The sequence below is a fragment of the Mustela erminea genome, chromosome 3 (genome assembly GCF_009829155.1).
Source record: "Mustela erminea isolate mMusErm1 chromosome 3, mMusErm1.Pri, whole genome shotgun sequence".
NCBI lineage: Eukaryota > Metazoa > Chordata > Mammalia > Carnivora > Mustelidae > Mustela > Mustela erminea.
The window spans coordinates 131,617,518-131,632,680 of record NC_045616.1 but is presented as its reverse complement, the minus strand read 5'-3'; the positions used below and the strand labels follow the sequence as shown (position 1 = coordinate 131,632,680).

General features: G+C 39.5%; 1 protein-coding gene across 1 annotated transcript in view; it reads right to left on the bottom strand.

Annotated features, from left to right (window-relative positions):
• The window catches only part of PLCXD3 (phosphatidylinositol specific phospholipase C X domain containing 3), a 277,089-nt gene extending 273,990 nt beyond the window's left edge, over window positions 1–3,099 (bottom strand). Inside the window, exon 1 of the mRNA XM_032337507.1 lies at window positions 3,012–3,099. The gene's annotated coding sequence lies outside the window, so the exon portion shown is untranslated. The remainder of the gene's footprint in view (window positions 1–3,011) is intronic.
• Between the last annotated feature and the right edge of the window lie 12,064 nt (window positions 3,100–15,163).

The following is a 15,163-nucleotide window of genomic DNA, read 5'->3' as shown; positions in this document are numbered from 1 at the left end:
TATTGGCACAGCTGGATATAGAAAGGCAAACAAAGAAAAAAGAATTTGAATCCATATTCATAGCACATACAAAAATTAACTCAAGAGAGATCATAGATCTAAATATAAAATCTGAATCTGTGTAACTTTTAGAAAATAGGAGGAAGAAATTTATGATTTTTCAGCTAGACAAAGATAGCCTAGGTACAACACCAAAAGCATGAGTCTGATAAATCAAACTTCATCAAAATTAAGAATTTCTGCTCATTAAAAGACATGTCACGTACTAGAGACTATATTATACTGCATATCCAAGGAAATTATAGACAGTTATAATAATAACACATTTGGACCTAATTTTTTAAAAGGGGGCAAAAGTTTTGAACATGCATTTTTCCAGAGATGATATCTGAATGATAAATAAAGTCATGAAAAGATGTTCAAACTCATTAGCTATCAGGAAGGTGCAAATTTAAGTCCCAAGTGAACTACTGCCACATATCTATTAAAATGTCTAAAATTTAAAAAGACCGATCACATCAAGATTTTTTGAGGATATGTAGCAATTGGAATTCCCACATGCTATCAATGGGAATGTAAAATAGTACTACTATTTTGGAAAAACTCTTGAAGTCTCTTAAAAGTTAAATATATCCACCATATGATGCAATGATTCTACTTCTAGGAATGTAGGTAGTGAAATAAAATCATATGTTTATATAAAGACTTGTTCACAAATGTTCATAACCACTTTTGTAACAAGAAACGAAATGTCCATCAACAGGTGAATGGATAAATAAATTGTAATATAGCCATACAATGGAATATTGTTCAGCAATAAAAGGGAAATAAAGTACTGATACAAGGAATGACTGATGCAATATGGATGAATCTCAAAAATATCCTGAGTTAATGAAGCCAGACAAAATCGAGTACATACTATGCAACTTCTTTACATTAAATTCTAGAAAATATAAAACTAATCAATACTAACAAAAAGTAGATCCATGGTTGTCTAGGGATGTCAAGATGGTTGGGAGGTGAAAGGGAGTAATTACAAAGGGTTGATATATATGTTCGTTATCTTGAGTTTGGTTATGGATTCCTGTGTGTGTGTGAAAACTATCAGCTCGCGCAATTCAAATACGTGAAGCTTATTGTATACCAGTTATACCTCACAAAGCTATTACAAAATAAATTCAGATGCAGTATGCAAATATGCCATTGATAGTTTTGCCAGACAGTTTTAAGGCAGAGCAATAGATAAACTAGATATAATCACTTCAGGTCACTTCCAATTTCTTGCCTAGATGATCTGGTCCCCTATGCATTTTGGTGGACAGAAGTGGGTGACTTCCAAGGTTGACAAGAATAACTGATGAATGTCGTTGAAAGAGGCTTATACAGGGGCCCCTGAGTGCCTCATTCAGTTAAGCGTCTGCCTTTGGCTCAGGTCATGATCCCCAAAGGTCCTGGGATTAAGCCCTGTGTTGGGCTCCCTACTCTGCAGGAAGTCTGCTTGTCTCTCTCCCACTGCCCTGCTCGTGCTCTCTCACTCTCTCTTAGTCTGTCTGTCTCTCAAATAAATAAATAAAGTCTTTTTAAAAAAGGGGCTTATACATTATTTAAAGTACGAAATAGCTGAATCTATGAATAAATGACAAGTTGATAACCCTCAAAGTACTTGTTCCAGATCCTACGGTTTATCCACCGTCATGCTGAGAGTCAGCCACTGGGCAATGGAAAGATCCAGGGGTTCTGAATCAAGTCTGGACTAAAATCCCAGTTCTGCTACCTACCATCTCTGTGACTTTAGGTAAGTTCATTAAACTCACTTTTTTAATATCCATAAATGAGTATAATGATAATGTTTATCTGATAGGATTTTGATAATTAAATAAGATATCAGACATAAAGACTTAGCTCAGTTCTTAATATGCAGCATGTTCTTTCCCTTCCTTCTTTCCCACCTCCTCCAGCAAGATCCACTTCCTTCCTATTCTCCAGATAAGCCAAGTTCATCTCAGGATGTCTCATTTGCTCATGACCATGGTTACTCATACACTGCACATTGCACCTGACTTTAATAGGATACAGTGTACGGATGACCAAATATATATATAGGCTAAATTATGGCATGTTAGTCATATGAAAAATTGGTGCTCACTTAACCAATAAATTGGTTTCAAGTTTCCTCAAGATATCCAAAATCCTCAGAGTATTTAAAATGCCACTTGATTAACAAACTTTTATTTTTATGTGAAATCAACTCTAATCAATATTTAATTTTCCAGGAATCACTTAATTTCTTGATCAGAATAATATTTTTAAAAAGCAAAATTTGCCCTCTGACATGTTGGAGCAACTAATAATTTGATGTGTCCCTGAAAATAAACTCCACCATGGGAATCATTTACACTCTGAATGCAGAAATTGTGATCCAGTGGGAAAAAAAATAGTTTCCTCTCTCACTGAATTAAAATAGGAGAGAAAGACACAGACAGGCACAGAGAGACAGAGACAAACCTCTCAGGCTGGATTAAAAAAAAAGTCCTACTTAGTTCATAAGATTTCCATTTACATGTTAACTACTATCAAACATATCTTATTCTGTAGAATTTTAATATCAGAAGAGTAAACATGATAAAATTTTCTTTTCCTTTAAATTTTTGCTTAAATCCAATCTTTGCTGAAAGTTCTGGTTTAAAGTTGACTTTTTGAAGAAATGTTTAGATACATATTTTTACCTCTTAAAAATTCACTCAATATAATGATAAGATAGTGGCAAGATTTTCTGGCATTCTGCATTTAGTTTGTTTCCGTTTTGTTTTTTAAAGCCCGAAATTGGAAAAAATAAAGCACATCAAAGCAATGAAGCTGAAAATGGATTCGGATATTATAAAATCACAGATAACTTCAAATTCGAGCAGCAAAGGCTGAAAGGTTTCTCTCCGACCCTCAGCTGCAGACCGTAGGCTGCAGACCTGTGCATCTTAATTTTCTCTTAATTAAATGCTGATTCCTGTACTTACTCCAGATCTTCCGAAGGTGGGTCCTGAGCATCAAGTTAGTCACCAAACACCCCATGTTGTTCTTCACGCCAGAAATTTTGAGAACTCTTGGATTTTAAATTGGAATGGAGGCCAGGAAGTAGGTAGGAAGGAGAAAGAAAAGAAAGGAGAGAAAATTTCCTGTCACTAAACGAAAGAAAAATCAGATGAAGTCACATGAACGACCTTTTTCCACAACTCAGCAGATGCTCTACTGAGCCCATTTTAAAGGAGCTACGGAGCTGGCTTTGAAAAACACTCCAGTGCTGACTGGAAAACAGTTCTCCAACACTATGCCACTGGGTTACTGTCCGCCCAGTGGGTGTATCATGGTTACTGTCCCACGGAAGCAGCACGTCTGAAAGAGCCATCTTCGGTTCTGGGGTGGATGAGCGGCTTCACACAGCCAGCCCAGGACACCTCTGTGTTCACATCACCCTGTAGGTGGTGAGGAGCAGAGGGGGTAACAGTGTTCCTAAGAACCAATGGGAAGGCATGCAAAGGTTACTCTGAATAGACAGCTGCTAGAAGACCTCAGCCAATGGGATAGCCAGATTCCTGTGCCCTGGGCTGGCCCTTTTCAGTTGGGTCTGGATCGCTTCTTACTAATTCTTGGTTGACACTTTGTTCATATCTACAAATGCCAATATAAGTGACGGTGCATGGGAACAGGGTAGTCAGACATGACAAAAAGGAAGGTCTTGCCCAATGGAGACCCCACTGTTTACTGCTGACTAGCAGTGTTTATTCAAATCTCCAGAATACGAGGGAGCTTTCCTGCTGTTCTCCTCGTGCCCCTGACCTTGGCCGCACTGCCCCAGGCCACTGCAGGCAGAAGCCTCCCTCACTGGACGCCAGCTTTCCCGCCCCGTGAACGAATAATAATAGGGAAAGTCTGGAGCAGCAGTCTCCACAGACACGGCTTCCTGAGACTGATACATTCAAATTCCCTTGTAGCTCGTTTCTCTTCTTCCTGTTCGAGAGAATGTAGATATAAAGGAGGCACATTTAAAAGGAATTTAAAAAAAAAAAAAAAAAAAAAAGCCTGTTTTCCTGATTGGTGCTTGCACTGTGTGGGAAGGAGGGGAACTGTTAGCCTGTTCTGGGAGGGCTGCCCCTGTGATGGCGGGGGAGGAGGCCACACAAATAACACGTGAGCATGTGGGAGAGGCTGGCACGTGGCCGGGGTGGTGGAGGAGCACCACAAGGTACAGCCTCCTTCCCAGAAAACCAGGACAAAAATTAACAGTGGAAAAGTCAGAATCCACGAAGACTTTCCTCTCGCAGAGGTCCTTCACCTCCCCCCGCCACCCCATTTCGCATCTCTGGCCTAGAGAGGGTTTGAGGCACAGTCACTGCAGAACTTGGATCTTTCTCGCTGAGTCGCAGACTGTGTTATCTGTCCGCAGGGCTGAGAGTGGAAGGGAAACCGTTTGTGAGAAGGAGCTGTGGAGGCGACCGGAGGAAAGGGCCCTCACTCTTTCCAGAGGCCGTAAACCCCATTTCTAAGTCAAACCTAAGCAAGTACAAACCATCTACAGCAACCCTGTGTTCGTTCCCTTCCTCATTCTCCTCTTTCCACCTGTTCTGCCACAGAGCCCAAGCAGCAGACTATTTCTAGGTCCCAGCACGAGGGGCCCGAGCGCCGTCAGCTCCTCTGACGCACGTGGCGCCCTATCTGCCCGCCGGCAGCCGGCGGCCATCATGGGCTTCAGAACCTCTGAGGGAAGAGCCTCAGGCTCAGGAGGCAGACCCTGCCCCACACGGTAGGAATTCTCTTCCAGTACGACACTAGACCATGTCTACCTCTAGCACTCGGAAACGCGGAAGTATGAGTAAGTATATACTCTCTAGCTACACATATATTTATATACATAAACAGGTAAGTAGATCGGAAACCCGGAAGTAGGAATCAAAGAAGGTCATCGGGCTTCAGTGAGTGTAGTCGCTGGGGGACGAGCCTGGCCGCACTCCCCACACAGGAAACGAGACTGACGCCCGTATCACAGTCCTCCAGAGAAACAGAACCAACAGGCTGTGTATATCCTCCGCTTTTCAAGTTCTCAAAGTTCCCATTATAACACTTCGCTATTACGAAAGACCTATGTCAGTGCCTAGTTTGGCTAACTGAAAGAGATCTGTAGATTTCAAAAGAAGGAAGGAAGGAAGGAAAGAAAGAGAGAGAGAGAAAGAAAGAAGGAAAGAAAGAAAGAAAGAAAGAGAAAAGAAAAAAGGCAAAAAGAAAGGGAGGAAGAAAGAGAAAGAAAGAAAGAAAGAAAGAAAGAGAAAAAAAGAAGGGGAAAAAAAGGCAAAAAGCGAAAATGTGCTCAGCGAGGGTTTTGTAAGGAGCCAGGAGAGAGGGGGAGCATTTTCAGAGGAAGTGCTCACACCCTGAGCAGCCAGAGGAGTGCAGCCAGGTTCCTCCCCCAGGGACTACACTCAGCATCACAGCAGAAAGCCCCCAGAGTGTCTTCAAGCAGCTCTGCTTTATCTTAACTTTTCTGTGCATCCTTCAGCAAGATTTATCCTGAAGTATCAGAAAAGGCTAAGAGAGTTTACTTTTTGAGTTTGGGAACACCAAAAAAATTTCCCTATGAATTAATGGTAATTGCTCCTTTGCTCTACAACAGCTTGGCTTACAAAAGATGTCATAGGAATGCTCTACATTTGGACAGTGGGGGAAACTCTGTATGTGTATATATACACATAAAATAGGGAGAGAGAAAGTTTTATTTATTATAAGGCATTAACTCATGCAATTATGCAAGCTGAAAGGTCCCCAGGTCTGTAGGGTAAGTCAGCAATCTGAAGCCCCAAAGGTATAGTTCCTGCCTGAAGACTGGCAGACCTAAGACTCAGGAAGGGCCAATGTTTCAGTTAGGTCTGAAAGCGGGAAAACCAACATCCTACTTCAAAGGCCACCAGCAGAAATTTTCTTTTATTCAGTAAAGAGTCAGTCTGTTTATTCTGTGCAGTCCTTTGGCTGATTGGATGGAGCCAACTGCACCCCACCACCACACACACACATTAGGAAAGGCAATCTGCTTTACTCAATCCACTACTTCAAATGTTAATCATCCAGAAACAGCCTCTGAGACACACCCAGAAGAATAATATTTCCCCAAATGTCTGGGCACCCCATGGCGCTGTCAGTTTGACCATAAAATTAACCATCATGGTTCCCAACAGCTGAGATCTCATAAACCTGACCCTTAGGAAATAATAATCAGTGCACCATTCATAAAGATCGCAACTACCTTACTCTTTATCAGTATGAAATCCTATCTCAGGAGCTGTTCACTGGATTTGTAAGAAAAATAATAGTCTGAGACATCACTGATCCAGAGGTCATAGCCAGGGTGACATTTTTTTAGGAGAGAGGAAAATTGGTTAAGTAGTTAAAGCTTCCCAGCTGTCATGTAAATAAGAGGATGGGCCTATTTTTTTCCTAGAGATAATTGGAATTGAGATTTGCTATTAGAATGTCTTTCTAACCTTCAAAGAGCCCAGCAGCCTCCAAGGGTAAAGAATGGAAGGATAGGATCACTGTCAGTGTCATTCTTACATTCTATGGCTCCTGATTGGTTATGTTAAACTGGAGGTGTACCTCGGCTCAGGGTTTTGCTAGTACCACAGACTGTTTTGCAGGTGAAAGTTCTTAGGACTTTCACGTAAAGGGCCTTTCTAGGACATATTGATCTTTATGGAAACGCTGCTTACATGCTGATACCTGCTGAATTTATGGTTTTATTTTTATCAGTGCCCCTCGGTCCCAAACCAATCAACCTTCACCAAGCAAGCAGGACAAATATACTTAAGTTCTTTGACCATTAGCTTTTCCATGTCAGTCTTGGAGAAAACCTTCTAGCCTTGAAGCAAACTCAAAAAATGGGATCCACTTTCAATGACTGAAAAGTATGTACATGTGGATCTCAACTTCCAGGAAAATGAGCAGAAGGAGCCACTCAAGTGCTCCCTGGTCTCCACTTGGACTTGGAAAGGTCTAGGTCATTTGGAAAATTTTGCCTGCATGTATATCGAAGATGCCCGTACACTGGGAGAAAAAGAGGAATCCCAGGCAGTGATGGGAGAAGGGCCATTATTAGACAAGCACACAGCTACCAGAACAACCCTATCTACTGGAAACCATGCTATTTATACACCCTAGTCAGCCCAATAAAGGAGGAAGGCAGTGAAATTGCTTAAAATGAACTCCAAAAGCTAAGCTTAAGCTCAAGGGACGCGTGAAGGCCTGAACTCTCTTACAATTACATAATAAAGTGGCAAATTGATTTATTTAAACATTACCTCACTGGTAATAAATACTCTAATATTAAAAATATTAACCTGAAGAATGGCAATAAATTCCCTTCAGAGGGACATGTTGTGGCCTCAGTGTATCCTCAGTAAAACCATGCCATTTGCTGCTTAATGTAAAAACACACACTTAGATCGCGCCTCCCCCCCCACCTGCCCCAACCCTCATACACTTAAGCTACTTTTGGAGGATCTGAGGAGCTTATCTTGGGAACAATCAGTCGATAAGTTTCCACTCTGAGGATCATCAGCATCCAAAAGAGCAGCTCTCACCCCTTTTGATTCAAGTTTTAGGTATTTATAGAACAAGACAAATATTCATTGCTTAGGTAGAGAGCTGTTTTTGGTTACTTTTTTCCCTTTTCCTTTTTACTCATTTAAACAAAAAGCAGCCATCCTTTGACCATACAAAATTTTTTTTAATTTCACTTAAAAAATAAAAGATTAAAAAGCCAAGATTTTTTCAAAGATGTGGAGAAAAGGAAACATTTGTGCACTCTTGGTGGGAATGTAAATTGGCACAGCCACTATGGAAAACAGTATAGTGGTTCCTCAAAAAATTAAAATTAGAACTACCCTGTGACCCAGCAATCCCACTTCTGGGAATATATCCAAAGGAAATGAAAACAGAACCTTGAAGAGATATTTGCACCCCATCCAAAGGAAATGAAATCAGTATCTTGAAGAGATATCTTAACTCCCATGTTCAATGCAGCATTATTCACAATAACCAAGGTATGGAAACAACCAAAGTGTTTGTTCTTGGATGAACGGATAAAGAAAATAGATTTTAAAAACATATATATTATATATATAAATGTATAAATTTATATATGTTATGTACATAATTATAAATAAAGTTATACATATAATTATATATAAATAATATATAATATAACTCTTTATATATTTATATATGACATGTATAAATATACTCTTTATTTATATATTTATATATGACATGTATAAATATACATAAATAATATATAATAATATTATATATATAATATATATCTCTCTCTCAAAATATTTTTGTCCATAAAAGGAGGAAATCCTGCCATTTGTAACAAGAATGAATCTGGAGGACATTATACAAGATAAATACTATATGATCTCACTTATATGTAGAAGCAAAAAGAGTAGCACTCATCAAAACAGAGAACAGATGGTAGTTTCCAGGGGTAGGTTTTAGGAGAAAGGGGGGAATTTTGGCAAAAGAGTACAAACTTTCAGCTATAAGATGTTCTAGGGATGTAATGTACAATACAGTGACTCTAATTAATAATACTGTATTGGATACTTGTAATTTGCTAAGAGAGTAAATCTTAAATGTTCTCATGACACACACATACTTACACACAAATGGTAAGTATGGGAGGGGATGGATGTGTTACTTAACTTGATTATGATAATCATTTCACCATGCATATGTATATCAAATCATCACATTGTCCACCTTAAATATATATAATTTTATTGATTATATCTCAATAAAGATAGAGGGGGAAAAAAGCCAAGATGCTTTTAATGTCAATTTGTTATTGGGCATCAGGCAAGAAAAAGGCAAACACAGAAGCCTGCTGAATAATGCAGAGAGCTGCTTGTGCAGTGAAGATGTGTAGTATGAGTGTGAGAAGAGGACCACTGCAAATGGGTTGGCTAGAACCTGTCTTTGGTGTAGTAGAGGAAAGCAGGGACACAGTGAAGGTTATAGGAAGATGAAGGAAGAATGAGTTGGAAAACTGAAGTAAAACAGCAACCAAGAACTCTAGGAGACACACACATATACACAAACACAGTAGTTGCAAAACAGGGCGGGGAATGAGACTAAGAATGGTGAAGTGATGGTTACTACTTGAACACCTCTGATAATAAACACTTATTCAAAAACTTGAGTCAAGGGCCCTTGGGTGGCTCACTGGGTTTAAGTGTCTGACTCTTGATTTCAGCTCAGGTCATGATTTCGGGGTCATGAGATCAAGTCCCGAGTGGGGCTCCACACTCAGCTAGGAGTCTGCTCAAGATTCTCTCCTTCTCCTTCTCCCTCTGCCCCTCCCCCTCAAATAAATAAATACATCTTTTGAAAAAACTGAGTGAATATATCTAGTATTTGATCAAATCCATCAAAATATGAAACCGATTCTGGTTTTTTTGTCAGTCAGAAATAAATGTGATTAAAAAGAATTCTGTTCTTCAGGGATAGTACTACCCTAGAAATGTCGATCCTCTTAAAAAAAAAAAAAAAAAAAAAATTCCTCAAACAACCCGAACTGAAAATGTCAACGGCAATGAAATCAGTCAAAAAACAATGGGTCGAAAAACACTTAATATGTCTGTTTTAAGAATACATGCTATTTAGACGTGTTTGGAAAAATAAAATCTAAACGTGGCTGAAATTTTACATCTCTTATAAACATGAAACAGAAACATGTTGCAGAGAAGAGAAACATACTTACGCAGGTAGAAGGATTTTTATGTTAATTAAATGTAAACCCAGGAAGAAGACAGGATGCTCTGAGATGTAGCAAAGCCATCTTGCGATCCTCCAGCAATAAAAGAAAGACCATCTCAATAATTATTTCCAAAACCCTATTCCTCTAAAAATGTACACACTTTAATGGTTACATAATATTTCTCTTTTTTAGCTTAACACTTTCAGTGAAGGATTTAATATATTTTTGTTGAGATGGTTCATGTTCTACTCATAAACATGACTCAAATGCAGTCTGATATCTGGTGGCCACACACCTAAGTTGCAGGTTTCATATTTTGAAGAAATGAGTACATTTATTCCACATACTGAAGTAATTAAAACAAGTAATAGGGGGCACCTGGGTGGCTCAGTGGGTTGGGCCGCTGCCTTCGGCTCAGGTCATGGTCTCAGGGTCCTGGGATCGAGGCCCGCATCGGGCTCTCTGCTCGGCAGGGAGCCTTCTTCCCTCTCTCTCTCTGCCTGCCTCTCTGTCTACTTGTGATCTCTCTCTGTCAAATAAAAAAAAAAAAAAAACAAGTAATAGGAAAGCATATAAATATCCTAAAAATAAATGTTTGCATAATTTGTTTCATTGTAATGAAGGTTTTCTTTTCTTTTTTTCTTCTAATTTTTTTAGCTTTATTGAGCTATAATTAACAAATACAATGGTAAGATATTTAGAGTGTACAACCTGATGAAATCTCAAACACACACACACACACACACACACACACACATTTTAAGAATTCTCCCTGTGAAGTTAATTAACACATCTATCCTCTCACGTGTTTACCTGTGTGTGTGTGTGTGTGTGTGTGTGTATTTGAAAACATTCAGCTACTACTTTCTCTTTGCTAACTTGAATTATACAACACCATGTTATCAACTATAGTCATTATGTTTAAACATTAGATCCTCAGACTTTATTCATCTTATAACTGGAAGTTGGTACCCTTTTTACAAACCTCTCACTATTTCACCAACCCCCAAGTTTCTGGTAACAAAGTAGTTCTCTATTCTCTGATTGTATGAGTTCAACTTTGTTTGTTTGTTTGTTTGTTTGGATTCCATATATAAGTGATACCATCCAGTATTTGTTTTTCTCTGTCTGGCTTTGTTCACTTGGCCTTTGCCCTCCAAGTTGTTAAGTTTGTGATCGCTCATCATAAACACATTTTCTCTGTGGTAATGGTGGGATTTCATGACCTTTCAGAATCTGAGGTTTAACCAAGGATTGAATAAGCAATGCTTTTTACCACTTTATCCTGATTAGTATCGAGCCACCAAGAATACAGAGATATTTGTCAGCCTCTCTTGTAAAACCCAGTTTAGTAGTATCTTCAAGACCTCCAGCATCAGCTGAGGACTATACCCCCTGCCCGTTCAAAAGTTACCTAGTTCCTGAATTCCCGTGATTAAAAATATTCCATTAATATAAAGTATTGACCACTAAAAGAAAGAGGTAAAGTTCCAACAGATATGCTGAAGACCATTAATACAAGGCACATACCTGTTCATCGCACTAGGATAACAGAAAGAGTGTTATCAAGCCAAAGGCTGTGCTTTGCCAGGCACTCTGACTTGAAGCAAACCACTTGACTTCACCAGCCTTCTGACTTATTCTGTGAAATAATCCTAACTGCTGTAAGATTGCTGTAAGTATTAAATGAGATAATAGGTTTTAAGGCATTTAGAGCAGATTTTCTGATGTCTTTTAGGGACCAAATTAGTTGTTTTAAGAACAGAACATTGAACAGTCAGAATTTAATGAAGTGTGTGGCAGATGCTACTATTTGCCTAACCAATTTTTTCTCCTTCCTTTTTTTTTTTTTTAATTGATCCAATTTTGCTTGGGGTGCCAATAGGCCTAGATTAAAATAATCCTTATCAGTCGTGAACTCCTTTTCTCTGGATGTGAGAAAATAGACCTATATTTGACCAAGCTAATACAGTTGGGGTTCTATTATCTGAAGTCAAATGCAGTCCTGACTGACGGAGGGAGATAGAGCAAGCAAAGGGAAGCACTCGGAGCACAAGCTGTTGGCTGGAGCATATAGGCTGATCAAGACAGGGTGCAAAAGGGCTAGGAAAAATGTAAAAGGAAAAAGGTTGTTACAAAAAAAGAAAAAACTTGACCACGTTCACACCTATCGCAGACCCAGCCCAACCCTTGGAATGCCCCACAGTGAGGACTGAAGACAGACTATATTGTAAGAAGCCACTCCAAGCTGCCTTCCTCTGACAGATTTCCTATTTCTCTACATAAAAGTCTTCCTTGCTGCTATGTTTCTACTGTATTAGATGCAAACTCATTTCATAACTCTTAAATTAATTTTGAACCAATTATTATGTTTATGCTTTAAAAAAGTTTTTTCATTGCCAAGCAAATAGAGGATAATAAAAATGACTAGATTCATTTAAATCCAAGAGCAATGGATTCCTATATTTTTTTAATGCTAAATCAGCCCGTGCCTGGGTCATGCATGGAACATGACTGGGTTTGGTTTCCACTTTTAAATAAATTCAATTGATTTTAACTAAACTTCATATATAAAAATGTCCCTGAAGAGAGGGCTAATGCTTAACAGAAATCAAAGCCACAGAAAATTGTTGATTTCTTACCATCTCCTCTATGTTTTATGGCAGAAAGTGTCTGTCCCATGCCACCTAAAGATACTGTTCCCTAAACTCCATGAGCATCCACTGGAGAAGCATCCGCTTGGGCTGTTAACTGTTTAAATCATACCTTAAGACAAAGCAAGAATCAAAACTTGAAACCAGGGGGATGCAAGTGAGGCACTCAGCTCAGGTACAAAATTAATGATGTTCAATAAAACTCAGTAATCAGAATAATGTTAAATAATATTTTTATGCAATACTTTTAGAAAAGCGATTGCCCCAAATGCATGATGAATAAAATCTGAAATTTTACATAAAGACAAAGTCTGAATCTGCCCTTGTATGATTCACCTTACTCACTTCATTTTATCCCCAGCCCCAATGTCATTTTAGTTTTTTTAAATTTTTTTAAAAGATATTATTTATTTATTTGAGAGAGACAGAGGTGGGAGCACAAGCAGGGGAAGTGGCAGAGGCAGAGGGACAAGCAGGATCCCCGCTGAGCAGGGCTCAAACCCAGGACCTTGAGATCATGACCTGAGCCAAAGGTACATGCTTAACTGCTTAACCCACTGAGCCACCCAGGCAACCCCAATGCCACTTTAGATTAAAAAGTCTTCTTTGGCTTAGATTTGATCCTGCCCTGATCCTGAGGGATGGCAAATAGAAGCACAGAGAGATATGGCAAGGGCCATTGGGGTGAGACCTTAGAAAGAACACTGACTGCTTGTGGAGGTTCTGAGGCCCCTCATGGATCTTGTTAATGGACTTCCCCAGAGAACCAGTGTTTTTGCCCTCACATGGTCACATCTCTAGAGCCATGATGATGCCCCCTCTGCCTCTGAGTATTCAAGCATAGCCTGGGAGACTTTCACAATACTGTGCACTCCCTTCAGATGGAACATTCAGCTCCACTGGAATTGAACTGATGCCTCCCCATGGATTCTGGAGCTGAACGACACCAGATGGTCCTCTCTGAACCCAGGCTTTGCTCACGTCCTCAAGCCTTGTGCTTAGGCCCTCCTGGTTCTAAAAAGTATGGTGGGGGGGGGGAGATCAAGTCAGTAAGTAACAATAAATCAATATTTTTCTATTTTTCTCTATTTGAAAAAAAGCTAACACTATATTTTTCTTTTTACATTTTCATAAGAGTAACTGAGTGATACGTCTTCCTGATAATAGATGTTTCATTTATCCCTTAGGCATGGCTAGAACTACCCAGGCAGTATTGGTCTTCATTGTGAAGCCCTCATTAGTGCAAATGGCACAATAAGTAAAAATGGAACTCCACACCCAGGCTTTGTTTTAAATATCATCGCCATATGTGCTCATGAGTCATGCATTATGCTTTTAGGCAATTCTGCCAGTAACAATACTTGATTCAGGAAGGTGTCTGACCTGAGGCATTAACTACAGAAAATAATTTATTCCTTCAATTCTGTCCCAGCAGAGTACTACATTTTGAAAATGGAACCAACTCATGTGAATCATGCAGAGCAGCATGCCTTGCTACAGAAGCAAATGTTTCCCAAAAAATCTTGCAGACCACATTGGAGATGGTCTTTATCATCTCCTGATAATGGTTCTAAATGGCACCATTTGATTGACACTAATGTCATTTGATTTGGGCAAAACTAATCCTCCCAGCCCAGGAGAGCCAAAAATATTTTTGAAGCTCCTTTTTTTTTTTTTTGGAAGTGAGACACCATGATTCTTCATAAATTTAACTTGAAATGGACCATAATTTGTTGTTTTTCTCCAGTGTGTTTTTATATGAGGTTTCTTGGTATTGAACCATATGCCATATTTATAAGGACTCTGCACACTTGCCTCCCAGCAGAATGGGCTCCAATGTTACAGTTTCCTTCATTTTTTAATGACAAAAACAATGTCTATTTACTTCTCTCGTCTTTCAATCTTCTTGCTTCAACCAAATAGAGATGGAGAGGGTTCATCTAATCTAGCCCATTCCTTCCATTTTTCCTTATTTTGTGCCATTATTATTATCTCCTACTGAAGTACTTCAAAGAGAGGCTGGCTCTGTCTGACGAGTGGGCATCGGATGTACAGTGACACTATGTGTACTGTAGTGGTCACTTATTAGCACAGGAGGAGAGGAAAGCATGCATTGAAGCTGACTAAGGGATGGGCACTTTGCTTTTCCATCAATAACTCCTGGATAGCCTGGATTGGAACAGGATTGCCTTCAGTCCTATGGTTCCAAGGCCAAGAGGTAGTGAGATCAATCTTGAGTGTGTTTTTGGGGATGAGAGCAAAGTCTTTACTGAAGGAAACTTTGTTGTCTGAGGTCAAGAATAGCAAGGAAAGGAAAGTCTTCTGTTTGCCCTAGGGCCTTGTTTTAATATTTGTTTTTGTCCCAGGTTTACAAGCCACTCAGAAACCTGCCTCATTTCCCATCTTTCATTCCGCTTCTGTGCCCTGTTTGGCTCTTCATTTCTTCATCTCCCTCCATCTTTATTTCTTCTCTTTCTTCTCTCCAGTCAATGTGGACAGTAGGAGAAAAGGCCAGTACTCTCGGGATCTAGGTGAGAGGTGGTAAGGATAAAGTTGGGGTGGGGTTGCAGCAATCCTGTAGCTTCAGCCACTGGATCGGGTTCTGTTATATGGCGCACGTGTTCTCTGTAACATTTTCAGCAGGAAGCTTGAAACAAACTTCCTGCTTCAGAAAGCAGATCTGGCATTATGACTGTCTGGAACTCTAGAC